We start from the raw sequence: 12,121 nt of genomic DNA, 5'->3' as shown, positions 1-12,121 counted from the left end.
TTGGCTGCTGGTCATAGGAATGAGATGACTGAATGGAAGCTTATTAGTAGGTTTCAACCCCCAACCTTTTTCTATTCCTTTCTTTGATCACTTTGTTATTGATTTCATTCAACTGGAAATGTTAGACAACCAGGACCCTATTATACAACTAGTTTTCCTGTACGATTTGAGTTTTTCTCTCCTTTCAAATTTCATTTATGGCATGGGCCCCCTTTTGCCAATGGAAAGAAGGACCAACTCAGTCCCAGATAATAGCTCTCAACTTTCCCCATTAATCTCACTACAAATCACTTCATCTTTTCTTTTAAAATAATCGATATCAATGCTTGGTCTGTTCAGAAATATGAGGTAGTTTATACCCTCAGTACATATCAGGGATACTCAGAGAAATTTTAAAAATCCCAGTGCCCAGGCTATATCCTAGGTCAATTAAATTAGAATTTTCTGTAATTCTTAAAACTTCCTGGTAATCCCATAATACTCTTGTGTAGCCAAAATTGACAACTGCTATTTTAACTCATTGCTTCTTAAACTTGAATGTGCATGTAGATCACCTGAGTGTCCTCTTAAAATGCAGATTCTGATTCAGTTCGTCTGAAGGAGGCCTGAGATTCCTTATCTCTATTGAGCTCAAAGGTGATGATACTGGCAAGTATACTTTACATAGCAAGATGCTTCTGAAAGCTAAGTCAGCCCTTTTCCTCCCCAATTCTCCTGAATAAAAGACAGGGTGTGTCTGTCTGAAAACCTGTTACTTTTAGCAGCTGATACTGGTGTAGGCAGGAATATAGCAGGAACTCAGCTTCACCATCCTGGAGCTTCATGTGACGCCAGGGCCTCAGGAGGTCCCGCAAATGTCTAGGGGAGAGCTGACGGGAGAGAGATTTCCTTGATTTCTCATAGTTAGGATGGAAGAGTGTCCACCTTTTCTTATAATTCTCCCAAGATGCAGGATCAGGTACACGCAGGAGGAGAATTTAAAGAAAGGGTATTTTTGAACTTTTAAGAAGATTGGTATCTGAATGTATTTACTGAAAAATAAGCCCTTTGGCAGTGGGCCAGATTTGAGGATTCAATGACTTTTTAAAATCAGTGTTTCACAGAAGCAGGCATGGCTTTTTCCTAGGGGAGCAACAAAATAGATTATAGGGTAGGTCATGTTTGAACAGAATAAAAGAAATTTGAACAGCAGCAGGACCCTGGGTGAACTGGCTCAGCCATTTCCCTGGAGAAGAGGTTCAGCATTCTAGCATCCCTTTTAGGGAGGCATTCTAATGAATAATAATAAAAATAAAATACTCTTCATGCTATTTACAGAAGTAAGCCAATTCTTTATTTAAAACGAAATGCATAACAATTCACAAGAGGCAGTTTTTATATCCTTGTTTAACCTGCTGCCTCTAGCAGACCTCAGGAAAAACAAATGAAGTTCATCTTTCATTGCTTTCTTAAGTGCTTCCTGAAGCAGTTAATCAGATAAGATGGCCATATAGCTCAGTAGAATATACAAGAATGAGCTTTGATTTTGAAGCCAAACCAGATCTGGGTATGAACTTTGGATCTGGTCCTTATTCACTGCTTAACCTTGGACAACTTCCTTTAACCTCTTTAAGCCTTTGATTTGCCATCTGTAAAACGGGCTCTTGTGAGGAGTAAAGATTACCTATTTACAATACCAGGATCATAACAAGGCTTAATAAGTGATAGTTATTAATATTTTTAAATTTTGCCTTAATTCTTGATACTTTTTGGAGAGATGTTTTCAATTAATTAATCCCAGATATGAAAGGATGTTAAAGATCAACTAATAGCTGTGAGATGTTTGAAAGGTTACTGGGTTCCCTACAACTCAAATCCTTCTGGGAAATAAAGTCTCAGTGCGAAAATCTTAAGTATTTAACACTCAGAGAAAGAAAGGCACATGGCCCTTTTTGTAAATTGTTGTCCCTTCCTGTGTCCTTCTCTTTCCCTTCTGGGTGGGTTTGGAATAACAGGCTCAAGTCTAGGACAATAGCAAGCAGTGTGACATCGGGCTCAGACTCTTTGTAGGCTGAGAGTGGTGGCAAAGGAGAGTTTATCACAGGAACAGTGCAGAGTGGAGTCTCCAAGGAAACCAGAGTATACTAACCCCTCCTCTGTGTTTCCCCAGAGCAGGAAGATGCTGGCTCCCTCTTCTGCAGACCCAGCTTGTGTGGGCTGTTTTTCAAGGTCCTCTGGGTTTTCCATAATCAGCTCAACAGATGAGTCGTATAATGTAATCGTGTCCATGAATTTGCCACTTCCTTATTTCCAGGTTGAATAGTTAATACATGAAAACTTGTGTAGAATGCAGTAGCCTTGGGTTCATCCTTCTTCCAGGGAGATTACTTCTTAAGTTGGAAAGTCTCACAATTGAGATTATGAAGATTTTGATCATTCAATTTAAACTTTGAACTGTGGCTTATTTTAAACCTGATATATCATTAGTTTGCCGATTGGCTCTAATAATGTTATATGTTTAAAAAATGCTACTCTTTGAAAAGAACTTAAAAACTTTGTCTTTCATAACATTTTAGCTTCAGAACAAATGTCTATTTTTATAGAACCTGAATGTAGAAGTAGATAAGGAGTTGATTGTTATAGAATTTCAATACATTGAAATTTCAATATATTTCAATATATTAGCTGCAAGTCTTGATTTTCTCAAGTGGTCGAGCCAGAAATCAAACTCAAATGTGCCCATTCATTTACACTAATTATTACTGTGGTAAATGATGGCCACAAAACCTTAGCATCTTATACACCGAAGCCTTTCTCATTCACTTTAATGTCCACTCCAGTTTGGCTACAACTCAGCTTTATACCCATGTCATTCTGTGCCCCAGACTAGAGGGGCAGCTCTTACTTGTCTTGTGGCAGAGAAAAAAAGACTGAATGGAGACATGCAATGCTCTATTTCCATATACAGCTCTTAGACCTGAGCAAATCGCATGGACAAGTATGCAGTACAGTGGGGGCTGGGGAAGATGAGATGGTCGAGTCTAGTTCTTTAACAGGGAAGGCAGAGAACAGAAGGGACAATAAGACAATCCATATTATATCAAATATCGTTCCAAGTATAGTGTTTTTCCCACTCTCCCATATTATGTAGATATTTTAGACTGTAGAGTGTTATACGAAAGGTGCTATTCATATTATTGTTCACACATTAATGAAATCATATGTTTCAATTTTGGTTTTGCCTTCAAAGACTATTGATGCCAATATTTATGTAAAAAGAAAATTCCATTATGTAGATGAATGAATCACAGGGTCTAACTATAACCTTAATTTCAGAAAGCCTATTTATCTAAATATGCTCAAAGATATTTTGTAATATTCATCTTTACCGTGAAAATTGTGGTATTGTAATTAGTCACAACTGCATAAATTGCTTGGGCCAAAGAATGCCACTAAGTCTGGACGGATTTCCCCAATGATCGCAGGCAAAGCAAAGCAATCTATTTTACTCTTTTTAGTTGCCCCTATTACACTTTAAACCCAATACAAACACAACCTTACACTGGAATCATCCCTGTTGTCCTCTGACATTATGTCCTAAGGATTCATGAGAACATGCATACATTAGAATTTCTGATTATGCACTTGTTAATCCAACTATTTTAATGTATGTACACAGAGGATGACTTGCTATTGGGAGAAAAGAGAACACTTAGGAATTTCCTCTCATCAAAAAAATAAAGTCAGTACATATAACAACATATTATACTAATTCAAGGAGCTCAAAGCAGTCATAAAGACAGAAGCAACATCCCAGTGAGGACAAGAATATGGCTTTTCATTCTAGCTGTACCATCAAAACAGCACCTCCCTGCAAGGCACCCTCCTCCATCACTCACACACACACATACACACACACACACACACACACACACGCAAACACACCCTGAGTGAATGCTGTGTTGAGCATCATTTCACTCCCAGTGGAAGGCACAGCTACTAGGCAGCTGTTTCAAAATAAAGATGTTTCAAGAACAATTTGGTAAGGGAACTAATATTTACTGAGCTTTATAATGTAACAGACACTTTTCTAGGGACTTTGCATGGCACTGAAGACAGGTTATTTTATATTTTCATGTCTCAATTTCCCCACATGTGTTAAAAATAACAACATTACATTGTTTAATTTTCATGATTTGTGATTTGTCTATCTTTAAAATATGAATAATATTTAATTCAAAGAACATTAAAAGGTGTAAAGATATAAGATGAAAAATGCTTAACACACATCCTAGTACAGTGAAGGTACTTATAATGACCAATTTTATGCGACAATGTGGCTAGGCTCAAGTCCCTTGTTATTCAATTGAAAACTAATCTTAATATCTGGTCAAGATGGCAAAGTAGGTAAACACTGTACTTGCTTCTTCTCATGACCACATCAAAATTACAACTGAATCATGGAGCAACCATCATTGGAATTGCCTAAAGTCTAGCTGAACAGAAAGAAGTCTTATAACTGAAGACAAACAGAATAAGCCACCTCAAGATTGGTAAGAGGGGCAAAGGCACAGAATGGCCTGTTCCCATACCCATGTGTAACAGATAAAAATTGAAAGGGATGTCTTGGCTGTGGAGGTTCCCCCCTACCCCAAGGAATGAGGGGTCCCAGCCCAATACCAGGTCCCCCAGCCCGGTGCTCTGGTGCCAGAATAGAACTTCTGGCTGTGAAAACCAGTAGAGATTGTGGCTGAAATGGAGGATTCTGTTACTCTTAAAGGGCCTGTACATGAACTTAATTGCTGATGGACTCACTTGCTCTGAGATCCAGCACTGGAGTAGCAGCTTAAAAGGCACCAGGGCACATATGAGGAAGTACTGAATTGGTTGGCTTCAGGAAGAAGTCAGGAGGGACAGCTTTCTCCCAGAGAGAAGAGCTGGAAGAACTCACTGTTTCTTTGTTGAATACTCCCCTGCACCTAGTGTGAAGACAAAGGAGGCCACCTTATTTGAGTCCCTATCAACCTGGCTAACACTTGTCGCTCTGCCTGGTGATTCTCTGAGACCCCACCCAATTCAACTTGCTGGCCCACCCAAGCTGCTTCTAGTGGCTTTTTCATACAAACAACCTGTCTTGGCTCATACTGCAGGCTTTCCTAAAATCTCTGAAAGGCTCACAAAACCCAAATAAGCAGCATCTGACTTCAGTGTACCCTATACCTTTTATTGAGCAGCCCCTAGCCCAACATTAGCTGCAGCCAGCTCAGCACTCAGCTTGGCCCCTTGAGACAACTTCCAAGCCCAGCGCAGGTGGCAGCCATCTGGGGATTGCTAGGTGGCTCATGACAGGTAGCCCTGGGCAGTACCCAGGCTATAGTAAAACTTGGCCTGAGGTGGGACCCATCCCAGGAGGCCCTAGGGCCTGCACATCTGTTAGCTGGCTTCAGACCCAGACGGAGCACCATCCAGAGCCACAAACAAGGACAACACACCCTAAGAGCAGACTTAGCGGGCATCAGAGCCCTGCTAAAGTAAATCTTGCCTTGCAGGTTTAGGCCTTGCATAACAGCTCCTCCACTGTGGTCACCGCCAGCCCTCACAACCAATCAGCATATGACTCAATCTCTCCCACTGATGTGCAAACAGCAACCAAGGCTCAATTACAATGACAGAACACAAATAACCTACACAAAGTATATACCTGGAGCACCTGGCTCAGATGACCAGGGAGACTGGCCCCCACAGGACACCTACTACATAAGGCCACACCACTAAGACTAGGAAATATAGCAGCCCAACCTAATACATATAAATGAACAAAGGGAGTCAGCCCTAATGAGGAGATAAATGAAAGAACAGAACAAAGATCCATAAAAACAAAACAAAACAAAACAAAACAAAAACTAAATAAAATAGAGATGAGCAATATACCAGATGCAGAGATCGAAACTGGTGATAAGGATGCTTAATGAACTTAGGGCAAGAATACATGAACTCAGTGAGAACTTTAACAAAGAGAAAACATAAAAAGAACTAGTCAGAAATGAAGAATAAAATAACTAAAATTAAGAATATATTAGAGGGAATCGACAGTAGGTTAGATGAAGCAGAGGATCAAATCAGCAATATGGAAGATAAGGTAGTATAAAATATCCAATCAGAACCACAACAAGAAATCCAAAAAAAATAAGGATAGTTTAAGAGGCCTTTGGGTCAACATCAAGCATACCAACATACACAATATAGGAGTAACAGAAGAAGAGAGAGAACACGGAATTGAAAACATATTTGAAGAAATAGTAACAGAAAATGTCCCTAATCTAGAGAAAAAAAATAGACATATAACTCCAGGAAGTGCAGAGAGTCCAAACCAAGATGAACCCAAAGAGGCCCACACCAAGACATATCATAATTAAAATGCCAAAGCTTAAAGATAAAGAGAGCATCTTAGAAGTAGCATCTAGTCATCTATAAGAGAGCTCCCATTAGACTGTCAGCTGACTTCTTAACGGAAATTTTGCAGGCCAGCAGTGACAGGCAAGAAATATTCAAAGTGATGAAAAGTAAAGACCTACATCCAAGATTACTCTACCTAGCAAAGCTATCATTTAGAATCAAAAAACAGATAAAGAGCTTCCCCAACCAGAAAAAGTAAAGGAATTCATCACCACCAATCTAGTCTTACAGGAATGTTGGAGAGACTTTTTTAAGAAGAAAAAAGATTTTAAAAAATGAATAAAATGTCAGTAACTATGTATATCTTAACGATTACTTTGAATGTAAATGGGTTAGGTTCCCCAATCAAAAGATAGTGTGGCTGAATGGATAAGAAAATAAAATCCTTACATATGCTGTCTGCAAGAGATTCATTTCAGATCCAAAGAAACATACAGACTGAAAAGTAAAGAGCTGTAAAAGACATTTCATAAAAATAGAAATAAAAAAAAGCTTGGGTAGCAATACTTACAACAGACAAAATAGACTTTAAAACAAGAGACAAAGAAGGACCCAGTAATCCACTTCTGGGTATTTACTCAAAGAAACACATAACACTACTTTGAAGGGATATGGGCATCCATATGTTCACTGCAGCATTATTTACAATAGCCAAGATATGGGAGCAACCTGGGCATCCATTAATGGATGAATGGATAAAGAATAGATGGGATATATAAACACAATGGAATACTACTCAGCTATAAAAAATAAAATCTTGCCATTTGCAACAATATGGATGGACCTAGAGGGTGTCGTGTTGAGGGGAGTAAGTCAGACAGAAAAAGACAAATGCAACATAATTTTACTTACATGTGGAATCTAAAAACAAACAAATAAAACAGAAAAGACTCAAAATTACAGAGAACATTTTGATGGTTGCCAGATGGAGAGGCCTAGGCCATCTCACCTAAACTGATGTATATATAATTGACCTTAGATTATGAGACCTAGCTTTTAATGTTTTTTCTTAGATTTTACAAACATAATTTCAATTAGTTTTTTCATTCTAAAACTCTAGGAGGCAAGTTGCCTTTATTTCCTTCATTTTTAAGAACTAATGGGGCCCGGAGAGGTTAGGTGACCTTACAGCAATCAGAGACCACAGAACCAGAACTGGAACTGTCCCCTCTCTGTCCCAAACTAACCACTTAATTCACATTGATCTTTTTTTTTTTTTTTCCTGATGTATCGAGGAGGAAAAGCTAATAGTGATTATTCAACTATTTATTCAATAAACATTTATTGTACATGTACTCTGTGCCAATTGTCCTAAGAGAACTCCAGCTGAGAGACTGGCAGATTATCAGAGGAGACAAGCAGGAAGCTTGAAGGTAACCCCAGAGAATCTAGACCCCATATTCACCTCTTTGGGGTGGTCATACTATTATCCTCCTCCCGAAAATTCAGTAGCTCTCCATTACATGGTTAAAGATTTTTAGTTTTGGTATTTTAGGAATTCCATGATTGGACCTGACTACCCTTTCCTTCACCATTTCTTTATGTCCCTTCATGCTCCGGTCTTAACTGTTTATGACTTTTTCCCAATACGACGTCCATATGCTCATCAATGTCCCTGTTCATGCTGTTCCCTCTGGTTAGAAAGGCTCAACACTCAACCTCCAACTATTGAAACTTACCACATTTTCAGTGAAATGCTTTTCTCTGGTTCTGTCTGTGAAACAATTCATTTTAGTCCCGCCTGCCCTTGAGTCACTTAAAAGCCGGTCTCTCCCACTAGCCAAAGTTCCCTGAAGTAGGATTAAGCCTCACTCATCTATCTCTACAAAGTTTGATATCAATATTGACATCCTCCATAAAAGCCATGTGTCGACCTGACTCTGTTCTAAGCACTGTTACCACACAATGTAAACTTTATCTTATTTAATCCTTATTGCAACTCACAGGATAAATGCTATAGTTCAGAGGCCAGTGTAGTTTTGTCTCCTTTTAGGACTCCAGACTTCAATATATACCCCCTCTTTTTTATAAAATGCCTACAGCACCTGGAATTCTGAGGTGGTCTTCCATTTAAGTACTAATCAAGCCTGACCCTACTTAACTTCCGAGATCAGATGAGGTTGGGCACATTCAGGGTGGTGTGGCCATAGACACCCCTTTTTACAAAGAGATGAAAAGCAAAGCCCACAGAGATGGGGCTCTTTCTTCCTGTATCTGTTTACATTTTGTTGAAGCATTACTCATGAGAAGTTAGGAAGGGTCTAGGAGGATCTTTGGGTTTGTTGAGAAAGGCAGTCTCATGGATGCCATCTTTCAACTTCCACTCAGATATATAAAAACAGGCCTTGGTCCTGGCACGCTTCTAACCGATAGATAAAAAGCCCACATGGCCTGTGCTGGCTTTCTTACCTTATGTGGGAATATCTTTTCCTGTTCCAAGCTCCATGTGTACTGCTTTATTCTTCTTAAGCGTGTGCATCATTGGCCTTGGCCCTTCAGCACACCCCCAGCATTCTGAATTTCAGACCTCATAGGGGTGGAGGTGCATCTTTCTATTGCAGTATGAGGTAGAAAATGTGTGCAGCTACATCTGTGTTGGCTGAGAAGTGGATCTGCTAGCCAAAGGGATCTATGTACTGCACGAGGCTGAATTTTGTGTACTCTTTCTCTCTTGCTCTAAGTAAACTCTAAATCACTTGAGCCTGGTGTGCCTATTATCTGTTCTCAGAGACCTTGACTCCTGCATTTAACCTTGGCTGCATAGCATGGCCGCTGGTAAATGGCGAAACAGGGTAACTTCAGGAGAAAGAGAGAACCTGGGCTCAAAAAAAGGTAGAGATTTGGGAGCTTTGAAGCAAGATGGTGAATTAAAAAGGTGATATGTGAGAACATGGCTCATTCCCACCAAAGGAAACTTGGACATTCTCACAAAATAAGAAAAGGAAGACACTTAATGTTTTTTCTAATGTACTTTCTATCTGGGATTATTATGGGCTCTAAATATATCTTTGTGATAAAACTCTGAGGATTTCTGTGACTGTCAGAGATTGCTGAATGAATTTATTATTTTTGATAGATTTCTTAACACATCTCATCAGAGTTTTTCTCCCTTGTCCCAATGACCTAAATGTTAAGGGAACTCCAACCAGAGCTACTACAGAGCAGTCCTATTTATGAACACCTTGGAAGAATCCAACACTAGGCTTTCTGCAAGGCTACTGTGTGCCTGCTTTGACAATAACAGATTGTTATCTTTTAGATGTGAAATTATGTTATTGATAGGATAAGAATCATTCATGCCTAATGTCAGATTTGAAAATGCTAGCACAAATTAGTTGAGTGACTTGCTCCTGATCACATGACTCATCACAGGGTGTTGGGAAGCTGTATGCTGGATTTCCTGCTATATGCACATGGGTTCAGGAGTATATACTCTATTTCCAAACTCTAGTCATAACATGTTCAGTGTTCACTGCACAATCCAGGCTTATAGCTAATAAATAAACATTGTTATTTTTTCTCTACTGTATTTCATTCTGATGCTATCACACTACCAACATCTACTTTATTGGTTTAAAGTAAATTATTCAGTTCTTAATTACCATATTATGAATGTTTAATTTTTGCCCGGATATTGTCAAAGAGAAAATGTATCCTCAAATCAGTGGGCTCTGGTTCTGAAATGTGGTTCCACTTTCATTTTTGCAGCAAGAGAAATCACTTTCAGAGAGGCCCTGAGAACATTCACAATCTTTGCCTAAGGATTCTTCAAAGCTACACACTTTCCTCTGTACCTAACAGCTAGTAATTAAAGTGGGCAATTTTTAACTTCTGGCCTGTCCAGGACAGTAAAATTCTTAAAATGATTTTCAGGGAAACAGCAAGTCATTTCGATAAATGGAAACTTTGGTTTTTCAGTTATTTGGAATATATATAATAAAGTTTCATTTTAATTAGGGTGGCAGGGTAGTGAGAAATTTTTACTGCAAAACAGGTGGATCTCTACTATCTATTATCATTAATCCTGTGTTTCTGCATCATTTGTATAAGTCCATGGTCCCTCCAGGCCTGTTGTCCACTCAATGAGAACCCAGGGATCATCTTAGGATCCCTCCTGACCAACTCTTTCTTCAAAATTGGACAATAATAAAGTTCTTTTTATTCTGTTTTTGAAATCTTCTGAATCTGTCTCCTTCTCATCATTTCCACTGACATTTTCCTAGTTCTTGCTCTTAGCACTCACTACCCAGACCATTGCACTAGCTTCACAGCAGGTTTTTCCTTTGTGGTAACCCCTCCAACTCATTTTCATATGACCACTCAAGTGATCTAACATCTAACACTGACTACATTAGTTATCTGCTTAGAACCTTTCTATGACTCTCGAATTTTTTAATGGAAAGGCCCATAATGATGAATGGATAGAAAGCATTCTCCTAGGGTTGGGGTTTTAGCCTGAGCTGACCCACCACAAGTGCAATGTTTCTTTGCAGTCTCTTATTTTATCTTGAAAACTGTCAAGAATTTTGCATTTCATTAATTACATGGTTTGTAATATAAAAATCATATCTTTACCACTACCTGCTAAAAATCTTTGAGTAAATTGTCCAAGATGTTCCAAATCTGCCTCTGGCTTTGCAACCTGAAAAGCCACCTCACAGTCTCATATTCTCAGGTGTATGTTATTTCTAAAAGCTCTACAACACTATTCTTATGTGACTGAATAGGAAGGACATGGTCATTTATCGAGCCTCTTCCAAATGCCTGACACTGTTAGATCCTTTCCTTTAAGGATCTCATTTGTTGTCTAACCACTCCTGGGTGATGAGAGTGCTATTTTCATTTTACAGATGAGGTAACTGAGGTTTAAATAGTCCATGCACTTGACACAGAGAAAGGACAGGAGTAAAATACAGTAAACAGCTAACAATGATTATGGATGATTGTAACTTTTGCGTATTACAGCTTTTTCTCTTTCCAACTTTTCCACAATGACCATGCATTGTTCTTCCTAATATAAACTATGTAAAAAGATTAAATGAGATAATCCATCTGAGACTCCTTAGCTCAGTGCTTGGTACATCAATTTTGTTTTCATTCCTCATTCATTTTTGTATTCATCACAACATGCAGCACCCACACTTCTAATAAAGAGCCAATAAACCCTGGATTCTACTCAATTGGATTAACAATTAAACTCAAGATTATTTTAATGTTATCTTTCCCCAGTAATAAATATACAACTAAAAATTACATGCACACAGGATGTTCTGTTTAAAAATATGTCTCATTAAACTGAGTATAAGTCTACCTATTGAGTCTAGGTACATCTCACATTTATTACGTTCTTACTATGCAAAAGGTCCTATGCTTTGTACTTTAAAGGCATCATGCCTTGTAGTCATATCAAAAACTTTATAAGATGGCAATACTATTATTCCCTAGTTGTAAAAACGTAAATAACATGCTCAAGGTTACCTGAACAATAAGTGGAAAAACTAAGATCGAAACCCGTTTTTGTCCGACTCCAGATTCTTCCTCTAAAATCCTCATGCTGTGCTGCCATCTAAGCCTGGTTGCCATTTCCATGCAAATATTTCTAAGTTTAAACAAGCTCTAAGTTATTGAGGGTCTGCTATATATCAGACACTTTGATTCATCTCATTTTATCCACATAATAAAGTCT

At 38.6% G+C, this 12,121-nt stretch overlaps 1 pseudogene; it reads right to left on the bottom strand.

Moving 5' to 3' along the window:
- Positions 1-8,468: 8,468 nt before the first annotated feature.
- LOC118603620 lies at positions 8,469-8,587 on the bottom strand (annotated as a pseudogene).
- Between the last annotated feature and the right edge of the window lie 3,534 nt (positions 8,588-12,121).

This window comes from Rousettus aegyptiacus, unplaced genomic scaffold, assembly GCF_014176215.1.
Source record: "Rousettus aegyptiacus isolate mRouAeg1 unplaced genomic scaffold, mRouAeg1.p scaffold_m13_p_5, whole genome shotgun sequence".
Lineage (NCBI taxonomy): Eukaryota > Metazoa > Chordata > Mammalia > Chiroptera > Pteropodidae > Rousettus > Rousettus aegyptiacus.
The sequence above is the reverse complement of the archived record's forward strand: the minus strand, read 5'-3'. Positions and strand labels throughout refer to the sequence as shown.